The sequence below is a fragment of the Stylophora pistillata genome, chromosome 2 (assembly GCF_964205215.1).
Source record: "Stylophora pistillata chromosome 2, jaStyPist1.2, whole genome shotgun sequence".
Taxonomy (NCBI): domain Eukaryota; kingdom Metazoa; phylum Cnidaria; class Anthozoa; order Scleractinia; family Pocilloporidae; genus Stylophora; species Stylophora pistillata.
This window is the reverse complement of record NC_142520.1, coordinates 30,123,959-30,144,395: the sequence shown is the minus strand read 5'-3', so window position 1 is coordinate 30,144,395 and position 20,437 is coordinate 30,123,959. Positions and strand designations below refer to the sequence as shown.

The 20,437-nt window shown below is 41.3% G+C and overlaps 2 pseudogenes; both read right to left on the bottom strand.

Moving 5' to 3' along the window:
- Positions 1-484: 484 nt before the first annotated feature.
- LOC148738280 (uncharacterized) lies at positions 485-1,950 on the bottom strand (annotated as a pseudogene).
- A 13,094-nt stretch (positions 1,951-15,044) lies between these two features.
- On the bottom strand, positions 15,045-18,721 carry LOC148738279 (uncharacterized; annotated as a pseudogene).
- Positions 18,722-20,437: the final 1,716 nt, after the last annotated feature.

Below are 20,437 nucleotides of genomic sequence, written 5' to 3'. Positions count from 1 at the left end.
TCGATTGGTTATCGATTAGTTTCGAAACATGGTCAGTGGTATTGATATTTTGTCATGCACATTAACAATCATTGTCAACATGGCGGATCATAATGTTGCTGATGTACAGTCGTTATTATAGACTGTCCAAGATCTTTCTGAAAGAATTATTCCTCGTAATCAAGCCATTAATAATGAAGTATCAAGGATCTTCAATAGAGGCGGTACAAGGAACGTAAACACAACGGGTACACCATCAACAAGTTCAACAGTTCAGACTAGCAACAACGCCGTTCAGTTTTCGCGATTCCGGTGCTTGTAACAGATGCTTCTAACAGTGACATAATCCATAAGGCTAGTGGTGAGGGATGACCAGTTGTTCTCATACCACTTTTAGTACGAGTTAAAACAAGTACAGTGTATGAAAAACATCCAGTTTTACAAACTAAGACAAGACAAGAACACTTTCAATTGGTAAACCTTTAAGTCCCAGGAGTGGCCAATATCAAATATCTCCCAGAATATTTGATACTTGATCAATGGAAAAGGTTATGGGAATAAACATAAACTGAAGAAATGCTTTCAAAGCACCCTCATTAAGAGATTTTATGTAACGCTTCAAGTGATCAAAACTGTTCCTATCCGACTCATTTTGTGGGTTAGCCGCTAATAACTTGATAACCTTTTTCCCTGTAGGGTTCTTTTCCTCATACATCTCTGCCATAGAGTCTAATGATCTGAACTGCGAAAAACTCTTAAGAGAAGAGATAACTGGTTTCCAAAAATTTGAAATATACCTGGGCTTCTGTACTAGCTCATGATGAGCTAGTTGTGTGATGATCAGTTCTATGTTCTCTTTTGTTGGTTTTTTATAGCATTTGTAGCTACTTAGTACTTCAAGTACATCATCATCATTAGGTTCTAATATGCCCTCCTTACACTGTTTTAATGTTTCTGCTTCAACTTTGCTTATGTACAAGGAAAATGCTTCAAGGAGAAAACTGTCAGAAATATTCCTTTCCTCGAACAAACAACTCCCCATAAAAAAAAACCTGAAAGAGTTACTGGGAAATACATTATTTCACGATACCCATGCACCAATATTTTATTGATGGCTTCCCATTCTTGGTGCTGCTAATCATGTCTCACTGATGGCACTTTTTCTGTTGCACCGGTTGACAAGGACATAAAGAATTGGTGCCAAAACATTGTGATTACTTCTCGCACTACACCGGAAAGACCTCTCCCTTCCTCGATCTCCCCACGCTCATTAATTATAACTAGATTTAGGCGGTACATGTGAGTAGGGATGTCCAGGGCTTTGAATTCTTCTATCAAGCCCTTGGGAACTTGGGATCTGTGTACAAGCACATCCTTGACTAATAAAGGTGCAGTACCTAACAAAAACAAACCCAACATTCAATTTAAACAAATCGGTTGGTTACCAGTAACTAATCTAAATAACCATGGTTATTAAACAAGAGAATGTAGCCACACAGTGTACAAATACCAGTTACCAAGCATTCTTGTTTGTGTCAATGAATATTCTATTAGCACATACCATTGTCAAAATCACCAAGTACATTTACATCACTGAAAGTTTCACCACCAGATACAGGGCATCCACTAATCGAGGCATGTTCACTGACATCACCAGAGATCAAACCATTATTGTTATCTGATATGGCAGCTTGGCCAGCATCACATTGAGCAGCAGTTTGGTTGACATTTGATGTAACCACCTGGGATATCATCTGCTCTGGTAACTGATCCAAGACTTTGAGTTACATCCACAGGGAGAAAACCTAAAACCAGCAACATTTATCCTTTGCAGGGATTTAACATTTATCCTTTGCAGGGAATCCGGGTGGGAATGATGGTAAGCAAAAAGCAACCTAACGTAGGAAACTTCAGTGACAGTAAAATAAAGTATCGAATAAACTCCACCCCTTATTTTTCTTTGAAATACAGAAATGAATAAAGAGCTCGACATTACAGTTACTTCTGATAAAAGGGCACGTGAATGTCTTAAATTATGCGTGCAGTCCTATCACAAAAGCTAATACACCAAAGAGGTGACAAATTTACAAACTAAAATAAAATCATTTTGCCAGCGCCACCTCCCAAACCGTCACCAAGAAAAATTACCATAGGTATGCCCTTACACCTCCATGAGGTAATAACAGGACGTAACAATTTGGTAAACAAATAGGGAGTGGATGACAAACCAAAAGGTAATACTGCAAATTGAAAATATTTAAATACTCCGTCGCCAAAATCCAAAGCAAACGCCAAAAACCTTCTATGATCTACTTGAACAAATAAAATCCTTCAGACAAAACCTTGAGAGCCTGTTCAAGATCTTCACACTTAAATTTCTGTTTGAAAATAAACAAATTAACATGTCTCAAATCTAAAATTAACCTTTTCTTGCCTGAAGACTGAATAGAAACTAAAAGTGGATTAATTATAGCAGGTGGGTAATCGAGAATCTCCACACATCTGTTCCCAAGAAGATCAGAAATAGCCTCGGAAACAAACTCTTTTTCCTTCAGGGCTGAACCATTGTTTGGGCTGAACTTCGGGGGGGTAGAAAATCAATGAAAGGAATTTTGTACCCGTCACGTATAACACTCAAAATAAAGCCTGAAGCACCAATTTTCTCCCATTCTTGATAACATTTAGCTAAATTCCCGCGAACCGAGCAAACTTTAGACTGGTATGAATCAAATTCACTCGGTGTCAAAGACTTAACAGTAACAAACAACGATGAATAATCTGAATCAATAAGATCGTCCTCAAGACTATTGCCTACACCGTCTAAACGGAACTAGGAAAACCATTGCAAAAATTAGAAACAACTACACCTTGATCTTGTCCATCCTCGAGGTCGGCTAGTCATTGACCTGGACGGGACTTGGCAGCTAGCAGCGGGCATTGCGCCCTCCAGTGGCCTGGCTTATTACAAGCGAAACAAGATCCCGGCCTTGTTTGATTTTTGAATTGGGCATCAATGGTTGGAATTGGCCTCAAAGCAGAACTGACATCAGTGTTAGAAACAGCGGCGACCGGTTGGCTCTTAGGAAACTTCCGTCTTGAAGCAGTCATTCTTGACTTGGCTTTCTGTGAAATCTGCTTGGTTCTCGCTCTCGCTTCTGCTCTAACAATCTTCTTCTCATCGTCGGAATCGTCGGCAAGATTGTTCTTTTTATATTCTTGTATTACCATCCAGCCATAATCTGATTTGTCCGCTAAAAGGATATGTTTCTGCCTTTCGGCTAACAAGTTCTCACCTTTCTCTAGCGACTTTTTCAGTTGACCTTTTCCAGGTTTTGCGTAGAACATGAAGATTTCGCTTCATCTAGAACGTCCGTCAGTTTCGATTTGAATCTGTACTGATCTTCACTTGTCTTCTTCTTGAACCGGCGGGGTTCTTCGAACTTCAATTTCTTTATTTCACGAAGATGCAAGTCCGTAGTGTCAGAGTTAGCCCTCTTAATGTCACAAAGGCAACTGTCGAGGATTGACTTCATTGAGCCGAGAAGAGTCTCGTTGTTCTTAGTTATAGCGGCATTGACGATTTGCTCAACCTGAGATTGTTCCATCGCGAATAAACTTAGCAATAACTGAGATGGTGTCGGCTTAGACTGATTGCCCACGTGCAATCACAAGCTTTAATACTCATATCACTATACCGATAATGCATCTATACTCAATGGTCCAGGCCCTTGCCCTGTTGCTCTCGTGCCGCAGAAATATCTAACTTCCGGCTTATTCGTTGGCACTCAAACGCCAGAAATTCCATAATGCAGTACGATCGCTGATCAAAACCCGGCATGGATTTTGAAAACTGTTAGTGGTGGCTTTTCCAGCTAGAGGTATACCTTTTGCATACCGCGACAAGCGACTCAAAAAATATTGCATCAGCGCTAACATAACATTTGCAACCCGCCATCGCCGGTTGTTTTGCCTGTTCCTTGGCGAGTGCAGCGTGCCTATCGCTAGCAATATGGCGCTTAAGATCTGCTTCTCCTTGATGGGCACATGACAAAGTACGATTGCAAACATTCCAGTGGAATAAAGATTTGCCTGAAGTGACAGAAGAAACAAAAGGATACTTCACTATCCAATCTTCTTCTAACTTGCTTTTGTCGCTCCCGCATATTTGGCCTTCTTCACGACAAGAGAGTCTGAGTCCGACTCTGAACTGGAATCCGCCATTATACGGTCCACGTTACTGGGTCAGCATGTGAACATGTGCAATAGTCAAACACTGTTCTTTAAATATGTACGCTGACGACAGTTTTTTATCTTGCTGGCCAAACAGTACAAAATTTAACCTTTTACATTAGCCAAGATCTTCAGTGTCTATCTGAATGGTTAGAAGACATCAGTATTGTTCTCAATTTTTCAAAAACTAAGTGTGTACTATTTACATCTCGAAGGCATAAAGAGCGCGATTGTATTTCAAATCTTAATCTTTTCGGAAATTCCATATCTTGTGAAACTACTTTTAAATACCTAGGCGTGGTGTTTGACAATTTTATGACTTGGAAGGCTCACGTGGACTCTGTGTGTAAAAACGCGGCGTCAAGAGTTAGTATTCTGTGCCGTATTAGAAGTTTCGTCACAAAGGAGGCAGCAACACTTGTTCATAATGTTTTAATTATTCCCTTATTTGATTACTATGACATTGCTTGGAGTAACTTTCTACAGCAAGATATAGATCGACTACAGCGCTTACACAATAGATCTGCACGGATTATTACACGTTGCTCTCGCTCATCTGAAGCAAAAGAGCAGCTGTAATGGCCGAATCTTTCCAGTAGACGCTATTACCACAAGGCTAAACTCGTTTTTCTCTGTCTTCACTCATTAGTTCCTAGTTACTTTTCATCATATTTTACCAGATTTTCAAATATTCACGACTATTCCACAAGGCAAAGTATGAGGCTATCCCTACCAAAAGTAAAATAAAATTTTGGGAAAAGGACCTTTCTTTTTACTGGCGCAGAAATTTTTAATGAACTCCCTTTAAACATTGTGAAGAGTGAAAACATTCCAACGTTCTGCCCAAGAGCAAGACATTTCTTTATATCTTCACTTGATATTTTATCTACTATTTTAGGTCTTAATTGTGTTTTGGCTTTGTAGTCTTAAGCTACTAATGTAGTTTTAAAATCCTGGTCATATATATGACTAATTGAGAATTTTGATGTAATTTATTTTTAAGAAACAGGGCCGTTATGGATACCAGCTTTGAGCTGAATGGGCTACCCTGCGTAAATAAAGTTTTACTTACTTACTTACATTAAACCCACTGGCCGGAGAAACACTGGCTCTGCACAAGAATAAAGTGTTCGAAGCGAGTACAAACCAAACAAGGACTTAAATTATATCATAAAATATAGTTTATTATGAAGGAACTTCACTAAAGGAGCAAGTAATCTAAAATGCGTGAGAAATAATAGTTTCAGCGTGAGCGTGAGATTTAATTTGTTTGCGTGAGTCTTACGCTCAATGCGTGAGACTTGAGAGTACTGCTAACAGCGGAAACCTCATTGCATATCATCGAGATAAAGACGAACGCGCTCCTGGACCTAAGAGCAAACATCTACGTCTTAAAGTCTCTCACTAGAAGTCTTGTAGACTATCTACCGACCGTTTTTGAATTGGAATCCTATTTTCATACAAGATTAGTAAGCCTCCAATGGTTACTTCTAGTTCTTTCAAGTGTACCTTAATTCTACTCTTAATTCTGCTGCTGCTTTCATGTCTATATTGACTTTTCAGACCACCTATCGGTACATTTTAATGGTGGCCACTGCATTATCCCCTTTCGAAAGAGATGGATATCATCGAGATTTTAACCATTTTACCTAAAAAACTTCCTTACAAGATTTATCAACTGTGATCACAAGGTTGAAGTCACACCTGGCACGATATGGTATTCCCTGTCAACTGGTTACAGATAATGGCCCCCAATTTACATCACACGAATTCAAGTCCTTCACAAAGAACTGAGGGATTGAGCACACTACCACATCACCGCACCTAGCAAAGCAAACGGAAAGGTTGAATCGGCTTTGAAGACTGCGAAAAGAATGTTACGCAAGACATCAAAGTCAGAAGAAGACCAGTACCTAGCTCTCCTCAATTTCCGGAACAGACCAACCCAAGGTGTTGCCAGTAGCCCGGCACAGCGTCTTTTGGGAAGAAGGACAAGGAGCCTTTTACCGTCCACAAGATCGCTCCTGGAACCCAGAAACCCACCCGACCTCTATGAAAGGGAACAGCTCCAGCTGAACCAAAAGAGGCAGCAGCACTACTACAATCAGTCATCCCGTGACCTTCCAGCCTTGAACGTTGGCGACACTGTTAGACTGAGGCCCTTTGTGCTTGGCAAACACAGTTGGGACAAGGGTGACCGCCAAAGCGATTAGACGAGAGATCCTATGAAGTCCAGTCACACGGGTCCACCTTTAGACGCAATAGGCAGCACCTGGTGAAGAGTCCTTCTGTACCAGTAGCGGATGCACTGCCTTTACCAGATCCACTGCCTGGATCTCAACAGAGTCCAGATACCCAATTGCTCAACACGCGAGCTGCGAACAGCCAGAAAGGCGAGCAAAGACCACCAAGCACTCGTCACCTGTATGTACTCGCTCCGGCCGTGTCAGCAAAGAACCAGTTAGATTCGAGGACTATGTTAAGACTCAACTATTTTTTTAATATCATTCTTTCTGAACGACTGAGACACTTTCAGCGTTATTTCCGTTTAAGAAGCTTGTTTTTTTTTTTGCTACTACCATGCTGGTTGTCTAGCTACATCAATAAACAAAAAAAAAAAACAAAAAAACAGAAAAAAGGAGGAGGATGTGACAATGTTGTAAACCATGACGCCAGTAAGCCTCGCTTTGAATATGATTCAAACGTGTTGTTGTTGAACCGCCATCTTGAAGTTGCTCAATTCACTTCGCTCTCTTCTTCTTCAGCTTAATACACCGATAATAATTGTTACATGGACAACATATGAAACTTTCTATTTAAATTTTCCCGAATGCCATCTGGAGAGAGTAGAATTACTAAACTTTGCTCCAAACCAACCGGAGGTAGATCCGAAAAGTTGTTAGCCCGAGATAGGAGTATCGGTCATGAGAGAGTCGATGGGTTCCTAGAAATGACTTAAGTTAAGTCAAAATAACAAGCTATAAGTATCAGTGTTGCAGTAGCTAAATCGTGATATGTCTTAGAATTCTTACCGTTTGTCGGAAACGACTGGCCAAACCGGTCAATTTATTGATAAACACGCCTCTAAATTTATGGTCTTTTCGGATATTCACTCATATTTACAAGAACGTATTCAGTTCTGAATAGTGACGTAATTTCCTAAAGAAAAAGAAAAGAACAGGTCTGGCCAGCTGGTTGCGACTTACAGAAATCACCCTTATAGTCACCTAGGATTTTTATTAGCTCATACCCTTAGGTAACTAATTTTCTAGGAGATGATCCCTCCAAGCCTTTTTCCAGTGCCCTCACTCAGAAATGATAACTGTAATAATACAACCTTGCAATACTTTGTGTCGTGATACCGGGGGTGTCTCTCTCTTAAACAAACTAACCCCGCAAAGACTTGAAGTGGGATTTATGGCGATCGTTTAGAACCCCCATCACCCTTCCTAAAGTTTTTTAGCCAAACCTCTACGAAATTAGCACAATACTCCATGAGATTAACAGCTTCAGTACAGCGGAAATCCGCTAAAAAACTAGGTTACAAAGGGGTGTCACGAAAACTAAGACCCTCGAAAACGAAGACGAAAGACGTAAGACCCGTCTTAGTTTTCGAGATTACGAAAACAACGACCCCCTAAAATCGAATACGTCGAAATTTAAAGTCAAATTGTAACCGAAACAGGTCGTAACACCCGTTACAAGGCCTTTCAAAGATAGCGACTATTTTGTGACTAGCGACTAAATACAGGAATGGCTCCGACCTGTAATTGGATGATAAAAATAGTCAAAGTTAACAAGTTATATCTTAACTCCTTGTTTGTGAGTATTGTTTAACCGTGTCTCCAAGCGGAACAGTGAAATATCAATGCGAGCGTAAAACACCGATGTGTCAAACATGAAATGATTTCTTACACAACGAAGGGAATGCCTGATTTGTGGAGAGGGCTGTGTGGTCTCCATGATTACCGGTCACGTTATTTGCTCTGTAGGTCTCGGGGGAATCAATGGAGTTTCTCCATTCCGCTGTGGCTAGCAACTGTTCTCCGTCCGCTCGGTCATAATTCAAGGTCAAGGGCGTGTCGCTCCAAAACGCGGTTAACAAGGTGTTTGGGACTATTTTACTGATCGAAATGACAACCCAAAGTTGAATGTTTGAACGAATCTTTATTCTTGAAAGGCAATCGACCACGAACCACAATCAATGACGAAAATAACGATTATTCTGACAGTCAATCAATCTATCGAACGATCGATCATAAACTGAAACAAGAATACAACGAAGTTCTATCAATCTGACGAAAAGCCGCGGAATACATGATCAAAGAATCGCGTGTCAAATACTGGGCTCTAAAGTCTATAACGAGATTAACAATATAAGTAAAACGGAACAAAAGTTTGGAAACAAATTAAAAGAGTTTTGATGACTGATAAACAGCCCATTGTTCTATCTAAATGATGGGCGTTAACTGACTCGCACATTGGCACGAATTTGGCCTTTAAATCTTAAATCTATACAGATCATTGCAATATTTGTTTGTATATTGTCGCCCAACACTGAAAAGCCTGGAAAGGAAAAAACAAAGTTACAAAGGTACTCACATGTCGGTCCCGCTTGTGCCAGAGGTTGAGAAAACGAAAGGGCGAAAGTTTACCAAGGCTATTCAAAACTTACGAAGAACTGATTAAAGAGACGCTAAATTTGCCTTTTATATGCACGTGGTTACGCTGAAAGGTCCGATTACAAAACCAATAGAAATACAGAAAAACAGATAAGCATTTTAACTATGTGGCTATCTAAGATCATTCTGAAATTAGTGAACTAATCAATAATCAATCAAAAAATGAGCCTTCTGGCTAATGTCCTTAACATGGCTTCCCTGAAATATTCATATTTCACCTATCGTAATTATTAATCTATCAAAGCTCAAGCGTTGACTAAATAAATTTTCCTCACAAAGTTCAGTTCATTTCTTGTCAAGGCTCCTCGGCCAGGAATTACTCCGGTTCTCGTCCCTTGGCGCTGGCATCAACAACACTAGCTTCTGGATTGGTCTCACCGCACTGAGCCAATCCTCTTCCCTCGTTTATCCAAACAGCTATCCGCAAGAGCTATTTGGACTTTACGGACTTGGCCATCAGAGCTAGGGTAAACAGTTGAAACACGAGCAAGTTGCCATGTGCTCCTAGAGAGATTCTCGTCTTTGATCATGACGACGTCATCAACTTGTAAATTTCTCCGATTGCGCGTCCACTTCTGCCGATCCTGGAGACTGAGAAGAAATTCCTTTTTCCAGCGAGTCCAGAACTCGCTCGCCAGGTGTTGGACTCGCCTCCAGCGCTTCCTGAAATAAGCGTCTGATGGCTGGAACGCGCCTGGCGGAGCAAAAACAACCTTTGACTTCATGGTTAGGGGTTAAAGGACTTGGCGAATCTGGATCAGCAAGTTGGTTCACTGTCAAAGGGCGACTATTGACTATTGCTTCGGCTTCACACATCAAGGTTCTAAGAGACTCATCGTCCAGCCGTTTGCCGTTATCCTGCAATAGTGATGAGAGAACGTTACGCACGGATCTAATTTGGCGCTCCCAAGCTCCTCCCATGTGGCTCGCTGCCGGGACGTTCATCTTGAAGGAAAACCAATTGCACTGTTCTTCTAGTAGAGTCGTTTTTAACTTCTCTTGGTCCATCTCAGCTAGCGCTTGGGTAAGTTCTTTACGAGCTCCAACGAAGTTTGTACCCTGGTCACTCCTTAGCTGGCGGATGGGACCACGGCGACTAGTGAATCTCCTCAAGGCATTGATGAAGGAGTCAGTCTCGAGCGAGTAAGCGATCTCGAGGTGTTTAGCTCTCGACGCCAAGCAGGTAAAGAGGACACCATAGCGTTTCAGCTCTGTACGACCATTTTTAACAATGAAGGGCCCAAAGTAATCCACGGCGCAATAAGTGAAAGGTGGTGTGGATTCAAGGCGGTCTTCAGGTAGATCTGACATTCTTTGCTCTTGAACTGAACCGCGGAGTCTCTGGCACTTGACGCAAGACGAAATCAAGTTGGTGACTATCGATGAACCTCCGAGTATCCAAAAACCATTCGAGCGTATTTCATTTAAGGTCATTCCCTTGCCTTGGTGATGTATGCGTTGGTGATAATGTTTAGCGACCAGGTGGGTAACATGACTGTCTCGCGGAAGTATGATGGGGAACTTGATGTCATCAACTAGGGTTGCCCGTCTGAGACGTCCACCAACTCGCAAAATTCCGTTAACATCTAGAAATGGATCAAGCTTGTAAAGCGAACTACCTGTTTTCATGCTAGTTTTTCTTTGCCGTGTGAGGACTCTACTTTCTTTGTCTGTGTTTTCTTGCTTCATGTTCCTCAAAGTTGCTATTTCTTCTTTAAAGGCCTTTAACTGTACTGCACGAATTGTTGCGCGCTCTGCGCTTTCCAAGTCTTCGACCTTAACTTCTTGAAGTTCTTCGTTGTTACCACGTTTCTTGGGTACGCGCTCTTTCAGGAATCCGACGTAGCGTCGACAAATGGCAACTGCGCGTTTCGCTCGATACCAGTCAGAAAAATATTCTATTCTCTCTTCAAGGGTTAACTTCTCTGTTAACTTTTCTGTGGCTTCCTGGGCGGTTGCCATGGCGACAGACTTTACTTCTGGATCGCTATCCTGAAGGTTGTGATCTTCGTTGCTGGTAGGCCACTGTGTTTCTTTCTCCCAAAGAAATGGTGGTCCAGTGATCCATCGGGAATCTAGTATCTCTTGTGCTTTCATGCCTCGCGATGCTTCGTCTGCTGGATTCTGTTTTGATTCAATGTACCTCCACTGATCGACAGAGATGTTGTCTTGAATGTCTTGGACTCTGTTGGAAACAAACACTTGAAATCGCCTACTCTCATTCCTTATGTATCCAAGTACCACCTTGTTGTCCGTCCAGAAGTACTCCTGATCGATATGATGCTCTAGTTCTCGATGTGGCTGTTCGCTGATTCTCACTGAGCGCAGTGGATCTGTTGTTAAGGAGCTCGATTTTTTCGTCTTTCAGAGGTAGCGGAAGTTCGTAATGGCCGTTATCACACCGGTGAATCCCTCGTTCGGCTATCTCAAGAAATTTTCTGTCCTCTTTGGACGGTCCGTGTCTTGATTTATTCGACTTGTAATTTGGATATATCAACAAAGTTGAAATGGTAAATTGGCCACCGTAACGATTACAAAAGCCGACGTTTCGAGCGTTAGCCCTTCGTCGGAGCGAATAGAGAAATTGGGGGTTGTGTGTGCTTTTAAAGGCAGAAAATGGAGCTACGTTATTGGTGGGAACATGGCAACGAGAAAAACACGAATAAATTAGTGGAATGAAAAGCGTTCGTTGATCCCTGTGGGATTTAGACTGCCAGTTTGAAAGATGAGCTTTTGTTCAAGAGTTTTAGGGCTTTCCGTGCTACCTAAGTGTAAGGAAAGACCGCAGATTGCCATATGTTGCTTAAAATGATTAGGTAAGTCTAAGAGGGTCTCAACGGGGTGCTGGCTTTTACGGTTATCGGCTAAAATTTTGGCTCTTTTACGGCTATCGGTTAATTTTTTACAGTTACGGTTAACGAAAAAGTTAAAAATTAATTTCTTTGGTTCCAAAAGGTTAAATATTAATAAACCTGTGTTCTTTTAATCTTTAAAGCAAAATAAAGGTGTTATGGTCATCTCAGGCTTAAATGAGTTATTCTTTTGAAAAAATTTAATATTTGATAAGTCATACCACTTCTAATATTATTTTACGCATAGAATTGTGAACTACGAAAAAGGATTCAATACAAGGTCATACACAACTTAACTTACGTCATGCATTCTTACATTTACTTGTAGGAGTGGTGACCTGTTTGTCACATTTCCGTGACTCTTAGACTCACATTTCAAAGTGTCGGAGCCAAGCTAAGAAGCACGGCCTTGAAGATCTTTGAATATGAGATTTTTCGATCTCATTCTCTTAAAATGACATGTGCTCTTTGTTTTAAACCGAAAAAAAAAAGTTTAAGCTATTGCCAGGGAACTAACATTTCTTTTGTGAGGGATGAAAATGATCATTCCTCATAGCAGTTCATTATGAAAATAAATCAACTTCCTGTGAATGTCAGAGGCGTTTTTTGCAGCTTCGGGTATCTGTTGTTAACATGAATCAATAATGGATCTGCAAATAGGCATTCAGTTATTAAAAAAAACAAATTTCAGGGTCCAGTGTTTTTTACGATAGCGAAGGACTGCTGAGAACGACTGTCTGCAGCAGCTTACAAATTGACAATGTTTACCGGCAACTTTACTTTATTAGTATTCCCCAAGGGGCTTTTCAATACTTAAGGTATGGGTCGCACTTGGGCAAAGTTTTCAACTTTGCCGGCAAAAAAACCACAGAAAATTTGAAACCGCAACCGGAAAGCAAACTTTTGGTTTCAACTATCAGGGTCGCGCGAGGTGAAAAAAATGTCAGTGATGACACTTTGATAAATCATACACACATTTATCGACGTGCTATGGGGAGAGAGCAGTGAGCTGAAAAAGGAAAACAAACGTTAAAAAAATGCGTCCCGTTGAAGCATTGTTAATTACGATCACGGTGATACTTATTCTTCTTATTCAGTTAAATCACGAGCCCTTTTTTGTCTTTCGTATGATCTATGAAAGATGGGTTAACGCCTGTGTAACTGTTTTGACTGCCACTATGATGAGACCGAGAAATCGACCTCGGCGAAGATTACTTCGAGCGCCATATGCCTGGTCAGTTCCGCGACCAGTCGAGTCGTTTGCTGTTTACTGACAAGCGATGATAGTTACCGCTGTGATAGCTATTGTTTAGCCGGAGTTTTCCGAAATCTACCTGCCCCACCCAAGCACTACGGCGTCTTTGATGTTTTGGCCGGTTTTCAAAGTTTTTGCGAACTGGAAAAGTTAGGGTCGCATTAGGCAATGTGCTCCGATGACAGATTTTTACACCAAAGTGACCACATTCACACCAAACTTTGCCAAGTGCGACCCATGCCTTAGTGATCAACAGTAAGCGTTTTGCAAAGAGTGAAATCTCTGCTAGTTGCTTTACTCAGGTATTTCAAGCTCGCGATCTCCTGAAAATAACAAATATTAATCCTCAGTAAGAAAACCAGTCTTTCGCTATCGAAACAATTAGCTCCCCAAACATGTGGGGAGCTAATTTAGTTTCTGCAATCTGCAAGATAAAAGACCCGCAAAAATTTCTTGCCACGCGGCATCCTACTAGTCACGTACAAAATTCATAACTTTAAGAGTTCAACTCGCTTTCACTATCTGAGTCAAGCAACAGGGGTAGTTCCAGATCTAGCTGCTGCTGGGTCGATAAAGAGTAATTTTCTATCTTGCCGCTGATTTTGGCGAGGCGGTAAAGTTTAAGGTCAAATTTCCCAAGACCGAACTTCCTGGCTTGCTCGTTAAGACCAAGAACTTTTCATATGTTTCATATGTTTCATATGTTTCATATGTTTCATATGTTTGTTGTTGTTTGAAAGTCAATAACGTTTTTCTTGAACGCTGAAAGTGTCCGATGCTCTTCTTGGACTTTGAGTCTTGCCTTGTATCTTTCGCTTGGCCTTTCCTCACCCGTTCGATAAAAACTAACAACAGCTTTCAATACCGACATCGTTCAACTCACATGCACACTGGGTGAAGAAATTGGAGATCTTAAAACAAAAAGCTGTCAACTTGTCCAACAAAACACAGGCCAAGTGAGGTCAAGGGAGACTACCGGGGGTCCTTGAAACGAGCTTGGCCTATAAACGTATGAACCACATGTACAACATGTACCGAGTCAAAGTCAGCAAAATAAGAAATGAAACAGGTCATAAGTAAGTTTAGCACCTTCCTTAAAATTAAGAAATTTAGGGAACAATTTTTTTTACGGTTACCTCTTTTGACCACATTTACGGCTAACGGTTAAAATTTTTCAATTTTTACGGCTATCGACTAAATTTTTGGCCATTTTACGCCTATCGGTTAACCCCATTAAGACCCTCTTTCCAAAACGGTGGTCAAACATATTTCGAGCCTTTTCGTAAGCGGTGTCAGAGTTCATGGCCAGGTAACCCTTTACAACGTCGTTCGCCTTGCCTTTAGTGTACTTATTCAAGAAAAAGAGTCGATCTCTGTTCGAAGGCACACTCTTGGAGATTATAGCATCGAAGGCAGTCACGAAGGCTGGATATTCGAGGTAGTCTCCGGTGAAAACTGGCGGCTCCTTTACCGGAAGGTTGTTTATTTGTTGCTGATTGATAAGTAACGAACTTAACTCTGTTTGCTTCGCTTGTAAGCTGACTATCTGCTGAAGAGTTGTGTCGACACCACTATCCTGGAGATGCGAAGTAATTGCGGGCTTCGGTATCAAGGGCTTGGAGGCTGGTGTAGGTTCGCTTCTAGGGATGAACGGAGGGGCGAGCGGGTTGACACAGCTCCTCTCTTGCTTAATATTTTGGACCCCTACCTCCGGCTTCAACTCCTGCTTGACGCCTTCACCACTTGTCAAGTCTTTATCGCCCGATAATCTTTCCTGTTCGAGAACTCGTTTGATTGCACTTTCTTCAGCGCTTGCAATGGCTAGTTCCTTTTCTATTTGCAACCGTCTTAGTTCCTTTTCCATTTCTAGAAATTCCATTTCAGCCTGCAATTTCGCGGCCTTAGCTGCCGCATCGACTAGCGCGCGAGAGAGAAGCTTTGTGGACGAGGAACTTACTGTCGACTCGCCAGACGCCTTTGACTTCCTGCTGTGACCCGATTTAACAGATGGGGCCCAACTGGCCGAATTTCTTTCATACGCATGGATCAATCAATCAGTCCTTTATTTAAACACGTGACACCTAGGAGTACAGAAGTTCTCGTTAAAACGTGTACGTGTATGTACAATTAGAAATAAAACATAATTTCTGTAAGAATACAAATAATAAGTAGATCTATTAAATAACTAAAAACAGGATCGAAGATCGTAGACAAGAGCTATCAATAAAAAGTTACAATATTAACAATATTAACAATAACGATATTTACAATCACTACCACTAAGCCATGTGGGCTTTAAGAGAACGCTTGAATGAAACAATATCTTGAGATTCTCTGAGTCTAGGGGGTAGCGCATTCCGAAGTTTACTAGCTAAAAATGAAAAATACCGATGTAAAAACTCAAGATTAAAAGGAGGTAAATCTAGCCGTGTACTGAGCCCGCGCAAACTATACGGTACATTTCTAAAATGAAAAAAATCACTTATATAAGGAGCCCCCTTATCATACAAGCACTCATGATATAACATAACTAACGATTGGAATTGCCTACGATTCTCCAAAGACTTAATGTCGGCCAACTTGAGGAGGAAGTCGTATGACACAGACTTCGAGAAGCCTAATATAGTTCTTAATATAAAGTAATTAGTTGTCTCTATTTTTGTAGTCTCCGCGTTACCTACTCCCAGTAAAAGGGGACTGCAGTACTCGAGATGAGGGAGAAATATAAACGAAATATAAACGAACTAACACGTCCTTTTAAATAAACTTACGTATTCTCCGCAAAGCCGAAGCCTTTGCGCATCCCTTATTCAGCTGTTGCTTTATGTGCGCTTTAAATGTTAATTTGCTATCTAGGACCACCCCAAGCATTTTGAGTGTGTCCTTTGTATGGACATTAGAATCATTAAGATGGAAATCATACTGATATGAAGACGGGCCAATAGCGATAGCTTGCGTTTTGGCGGCATTAATCTGTAAAAAATTCATTGAGAACCATCTCGATAGAACGCTCAGATCAGAGTTAATTATATACTGCAATTCTGTTGGTGAGACATCAGAGGCGTAATGAGTAGTGTCGTCAACGTATAGCCTCAAGGACGTATTAGTAATAAAATAATTAAGATCATTAACATACAAATTAAATAAGAGTGGACCCAACAGGGACCCCTGTGGTACACCAGTTTTAACGGTTCTCCACGAAGAATATACACCATCAAGTTTGACTCTCTGTCTCCGTCCAGTAAGGTAAGCGGTCATAGTTTCCAGCGCATCATGCGTAAAACCATATCCCTTTAATTTAGCTAGGAGAAGCGGGTGACAAACAGAGTCAAAAGCTTTACTTAAGTCGATAGCCACCGCTGCAACAGCTTCTCTTCTGTCAAGAGAGGCTCTCCAATCTTCAGTCAATTTCAATAAGGCCGTGCAACACGAGTGACCCTTGAGAAAGCCAGACAGGTTCGGTGAGAGTCGCCAATAAAAGGCTTCATAGATTTGATCGAACAATACCTTCTCATATAATTTCGATAAGGAAGTCAGAACAGAAACTGGACGATAGCAGGTCTTATCCGTCATACTTTCCTTCTTGAAAACAGGAACAACGTCACCGCTTTTCCAAACTATTGGCCATTGACGATTGGTAATAAAATAATTGATTAAACGGGTAACCGGCTCGGCAATAACGGGTGAGGATAAACGAAGTAGCCTCTGAGATATCTTATCGCAGCCAACAGCCTTGCGAGGGTCAAGAGTATCCAAAATTTTCCTTATGTAGCCAACATCAACTGGGACGAGGTCAAAAACATCATCACAAGTTTTCTCAGCAATGACTTTAACACTAGGATGATCAACAAACTCAACCATTTCCTTACTGTCACCATCACTCCTGGACACCTCGCAAAAGTAGTTGTTGAACATTTCAGCCACCATTAATGAATCGGTAATTACACGCTCATTCTCAATCAGAATTATCTTTGATTGCTTCTTTTCTTTGCTTGGCAACAAAGGTCTCAACTTATTCCAAAACTCACCATGATGTTTAGTGTTTGACGATGCCTCCATGCAGAACGCCTTCAACCCTTTTCGTTTCAGGGATGTGACCTTGTTTCTCTGTTTCTTGAATTCCTCCCAAGAGGTTGTTGTTGGGCTCTTTGCATGTTTCTTAAACAGTCGATTACGACGCGAGATTTCGCGTTGAATTAATGGAGTTATCCATGGCAACTGATCACCTCTGACCCGTTTTTTCTTTATTGGTGCGTGTTTGTCCAACACTTCAGTGTACAATTGAGCCCAATGGTGCCATAGATCATCAACGTCGTCATAAATGTAAGCAGAACTCCAGGGAACAGCTTTTAGGTCATTTAAAAATTTTTCTAAATCAAATTGTCGCATACTTCTGTATTCAATTTCACGTGCCTTAGCCCTTGGTAATTTATTCTTTCGCACTGCATAGATAAGATCGTGATCACTGAGACCCATATGCAAATTACCACAAATTGCATATCGTTCCGGATGGCTAGCGAGAATGACATCGAGTAAAGACTTTGTTTTTTCAGTCACCCTTCTCGGTTCACTAATTTGGTTTTGCGAACAGAACCTATCACAAAGATCCATGAGTGAGTTATCCTCAGCATCAACACCATGCTCCCCAACAAGCAAGTCGATATTAAAATCACCAATCAATAATATTTCCTGACGGCTTGTATACACAAGTTCAATAGCTGATGTAAGCGACGACAAGAAATCAGTAATTTTACAGAATTTAGGTGATCTGTAGCACGCACACACTATAAAGCGAGCCTATTTAGAATCCATGACATCAAGACATAATGATTCGACTGATTCGGGCTCCAGATTACGTCGTCGACAGACAGGAATATCTTCCCGTACAAAAGCTATCAAGCCACCAGCTCCTTTCTTGCGATCACGTCGAATAGTGCGATATCCCGTTGTTGGAGAAAACTATCTGAGGTTGTACCATCGAGTTTTGTCTCCGAAATAAAGAAAATGTCAAATAGGCACTTGTTAAGAATATTCTTGACCTCGTCAAGCTTATTTTGTAAAGAGTTGATGTTCAAATGACCTATTTTCAGATTGGATTTGTAATAACCATTGACGTTCCTGAAAAACCAGTCAACAGAGTCTCCTGAATGTTCCTCCGCAATCTCAAAAACCTCGCCAGTGGAGCTTGAATCGCATGCCGCCGAAGGTGAGAGATCATCAAAGAAGCTGTCAGAAAATTGAGGCATCGTACAAGAAAAGCAATACCAGATCCCTTCTCTCCGATAGCAGGACAGCTCGTTCTTGCTCATTTTCGTACATTTGATGTGGAATACTGCCGGGCAAGACGAGCAGCGGAAGCCATTTTGGTTCCTTCTCATGGTTTTAGCACAATTACTACAAAGTGTTTTAGAAGAATTATTAAAACTTCCTTGAGGCCCCTGAGGGCCGGGATTAGACTCCACGTTTCCAGATAACTTCAACAGTAATAGCTGAGTCGTAGCAGTACTGTTCAATAGTACAAAGCACGCCGTCCGAGGTATGCCTTCTTGCTTCTTCGCATGTAATTTTGACGATGCAGACATGAGCTCAAAGAACCAAAGAACTGAAGCTGGGTAGAGACATTACCCATGTCCTTAGGTCCAGCACATATATATTTGGTGGGAGATAAGTATGCGAGACCAGAACCGAATCCTCCAAGAGTGAAAAGAGCGAAAAGAAGCAGCGCATACCAACACGTGTAAGTCGCCATCTTGCTTCACAAGACTTTGTACCACAAACTCGAACTAAGCTTGATAAACTGCGGCAGTGGAAACATAAGGTTGTTCTTCTTATCAGTGACAACCACGTTCAACGGGTAAGACTTGAGAGAACTATGATCATGGCAACCCCAACGACTGTTGTACGCGACATCCGAGACGCATCACCCACTACCGCTACCGACAGACACTTTGCGTTCGCAAAGTCTACTCCGACACTCAAAAAATTCTTGATCTCGGATATCGAACCACTGATACGAAGCTTCCCTTTCCTCCTTTGATGTTAACAAGTCATCGTACTCCTTGTGAGCGTCATTGAATTTGTCCTTCAAATGATCGAGATAAAATCTCTCTCCCTCTAATTGTTCCATTTCGGTCTCTGGTGAGTCGCGTAACGCAAGGATCTTTTGCATCTGTTCCTTAAGTTTCTTATAAGCATTATGTCGATTCGGGAGCTTAATTTTCAAAAGAAAAGCCAATCCCCTTTCCGTCATTTTTCTTATACGACCAGTTCCTTTCGAGGTTTCGAAATCGGATGGCTGTACGCCTGTCACGCTTTTGGGTGGTCTCCTGGCTTGTGGCGGCACATCAATATCCGTATCTGGTGAACCGTGGAATGTAGATGCGCTACCTATGCTCATTGTTTTGCCAGGAAAGACGAGTTTTCAACGATAAAAGCGAAGTTCAGCTAGAATTCATAACCAATGGCGGAATGATGCGACGATATTCTACTGTAGCGTTTACGGCGACTAAAATCTAAATTCTCAAGTTCAAGGGCGTGTCGCTCCAAAACGCGGTTAAGGAGGTGTTTGGGACTATTTTACTGACCGAAATGACAACCCAAAGTTGACTGTTTGCGCGAATCTTTATTCTTGAAAGGCAATCGACCACGAACCACAATCAATGACGAAAATAACGATTATTCTGACAGTCAATCAATCTATCGAAGGATCGATCATAAACTGAAACAACAATACAAAGAAGTTCTATCGATCTAACGAAAAGCCGCGGAATACATGATCAAAGAATCGCGTGTCAAATACTGGGCTCTAAAGTCTATAACGAGATTAACAATATAAGTAAAACGGAACAAAAGTTTGGAAACAAATTAAAAGAGTTTTGATGACTGATAAACAGCCCATTGTTCTATCTAAATGATGGGCGTTCACTGACTCGCAAATTGGCACGAATTTTGGCCTTTAAATCTTAAATCTATACAGATCATTGCAATATTTGTTTGTATATTGTCGCCCAACACTGAAAAGCATGGAAAGGAAAAAACAAAGTTACAAAGGTACTCACATATCGGTCCCGCTTGTGCCAGAGGTTGAGAAAACGAAAGGGCGAAAGTTTACCAAGGCTATTCAAAACTTACGAAGAACTGATTAAAGGGACGCTAAATTTGCCTTTTACATGCGCGTGGTGACGCTGAAAGGTCCGATTACAAAACCAATAGAAATACAGAAAAACAGATAAGCATTGTAACTATGTGGCTATCTAAGATCATTCTGAAATTAGTGAACTAATCAATAATCAATCAAAATATGAGCCTTCTGGCTAATGTCCTTAACAGTGATTACCGGTCACGTTATTTTCTGTGTAGGTCTCGGGGGAATCAATGGAGTTTCTCCATCCCGCTGTGGCTAGCAACTGCTCTCCGTCCGCTCGGTCATAATTCAAGAG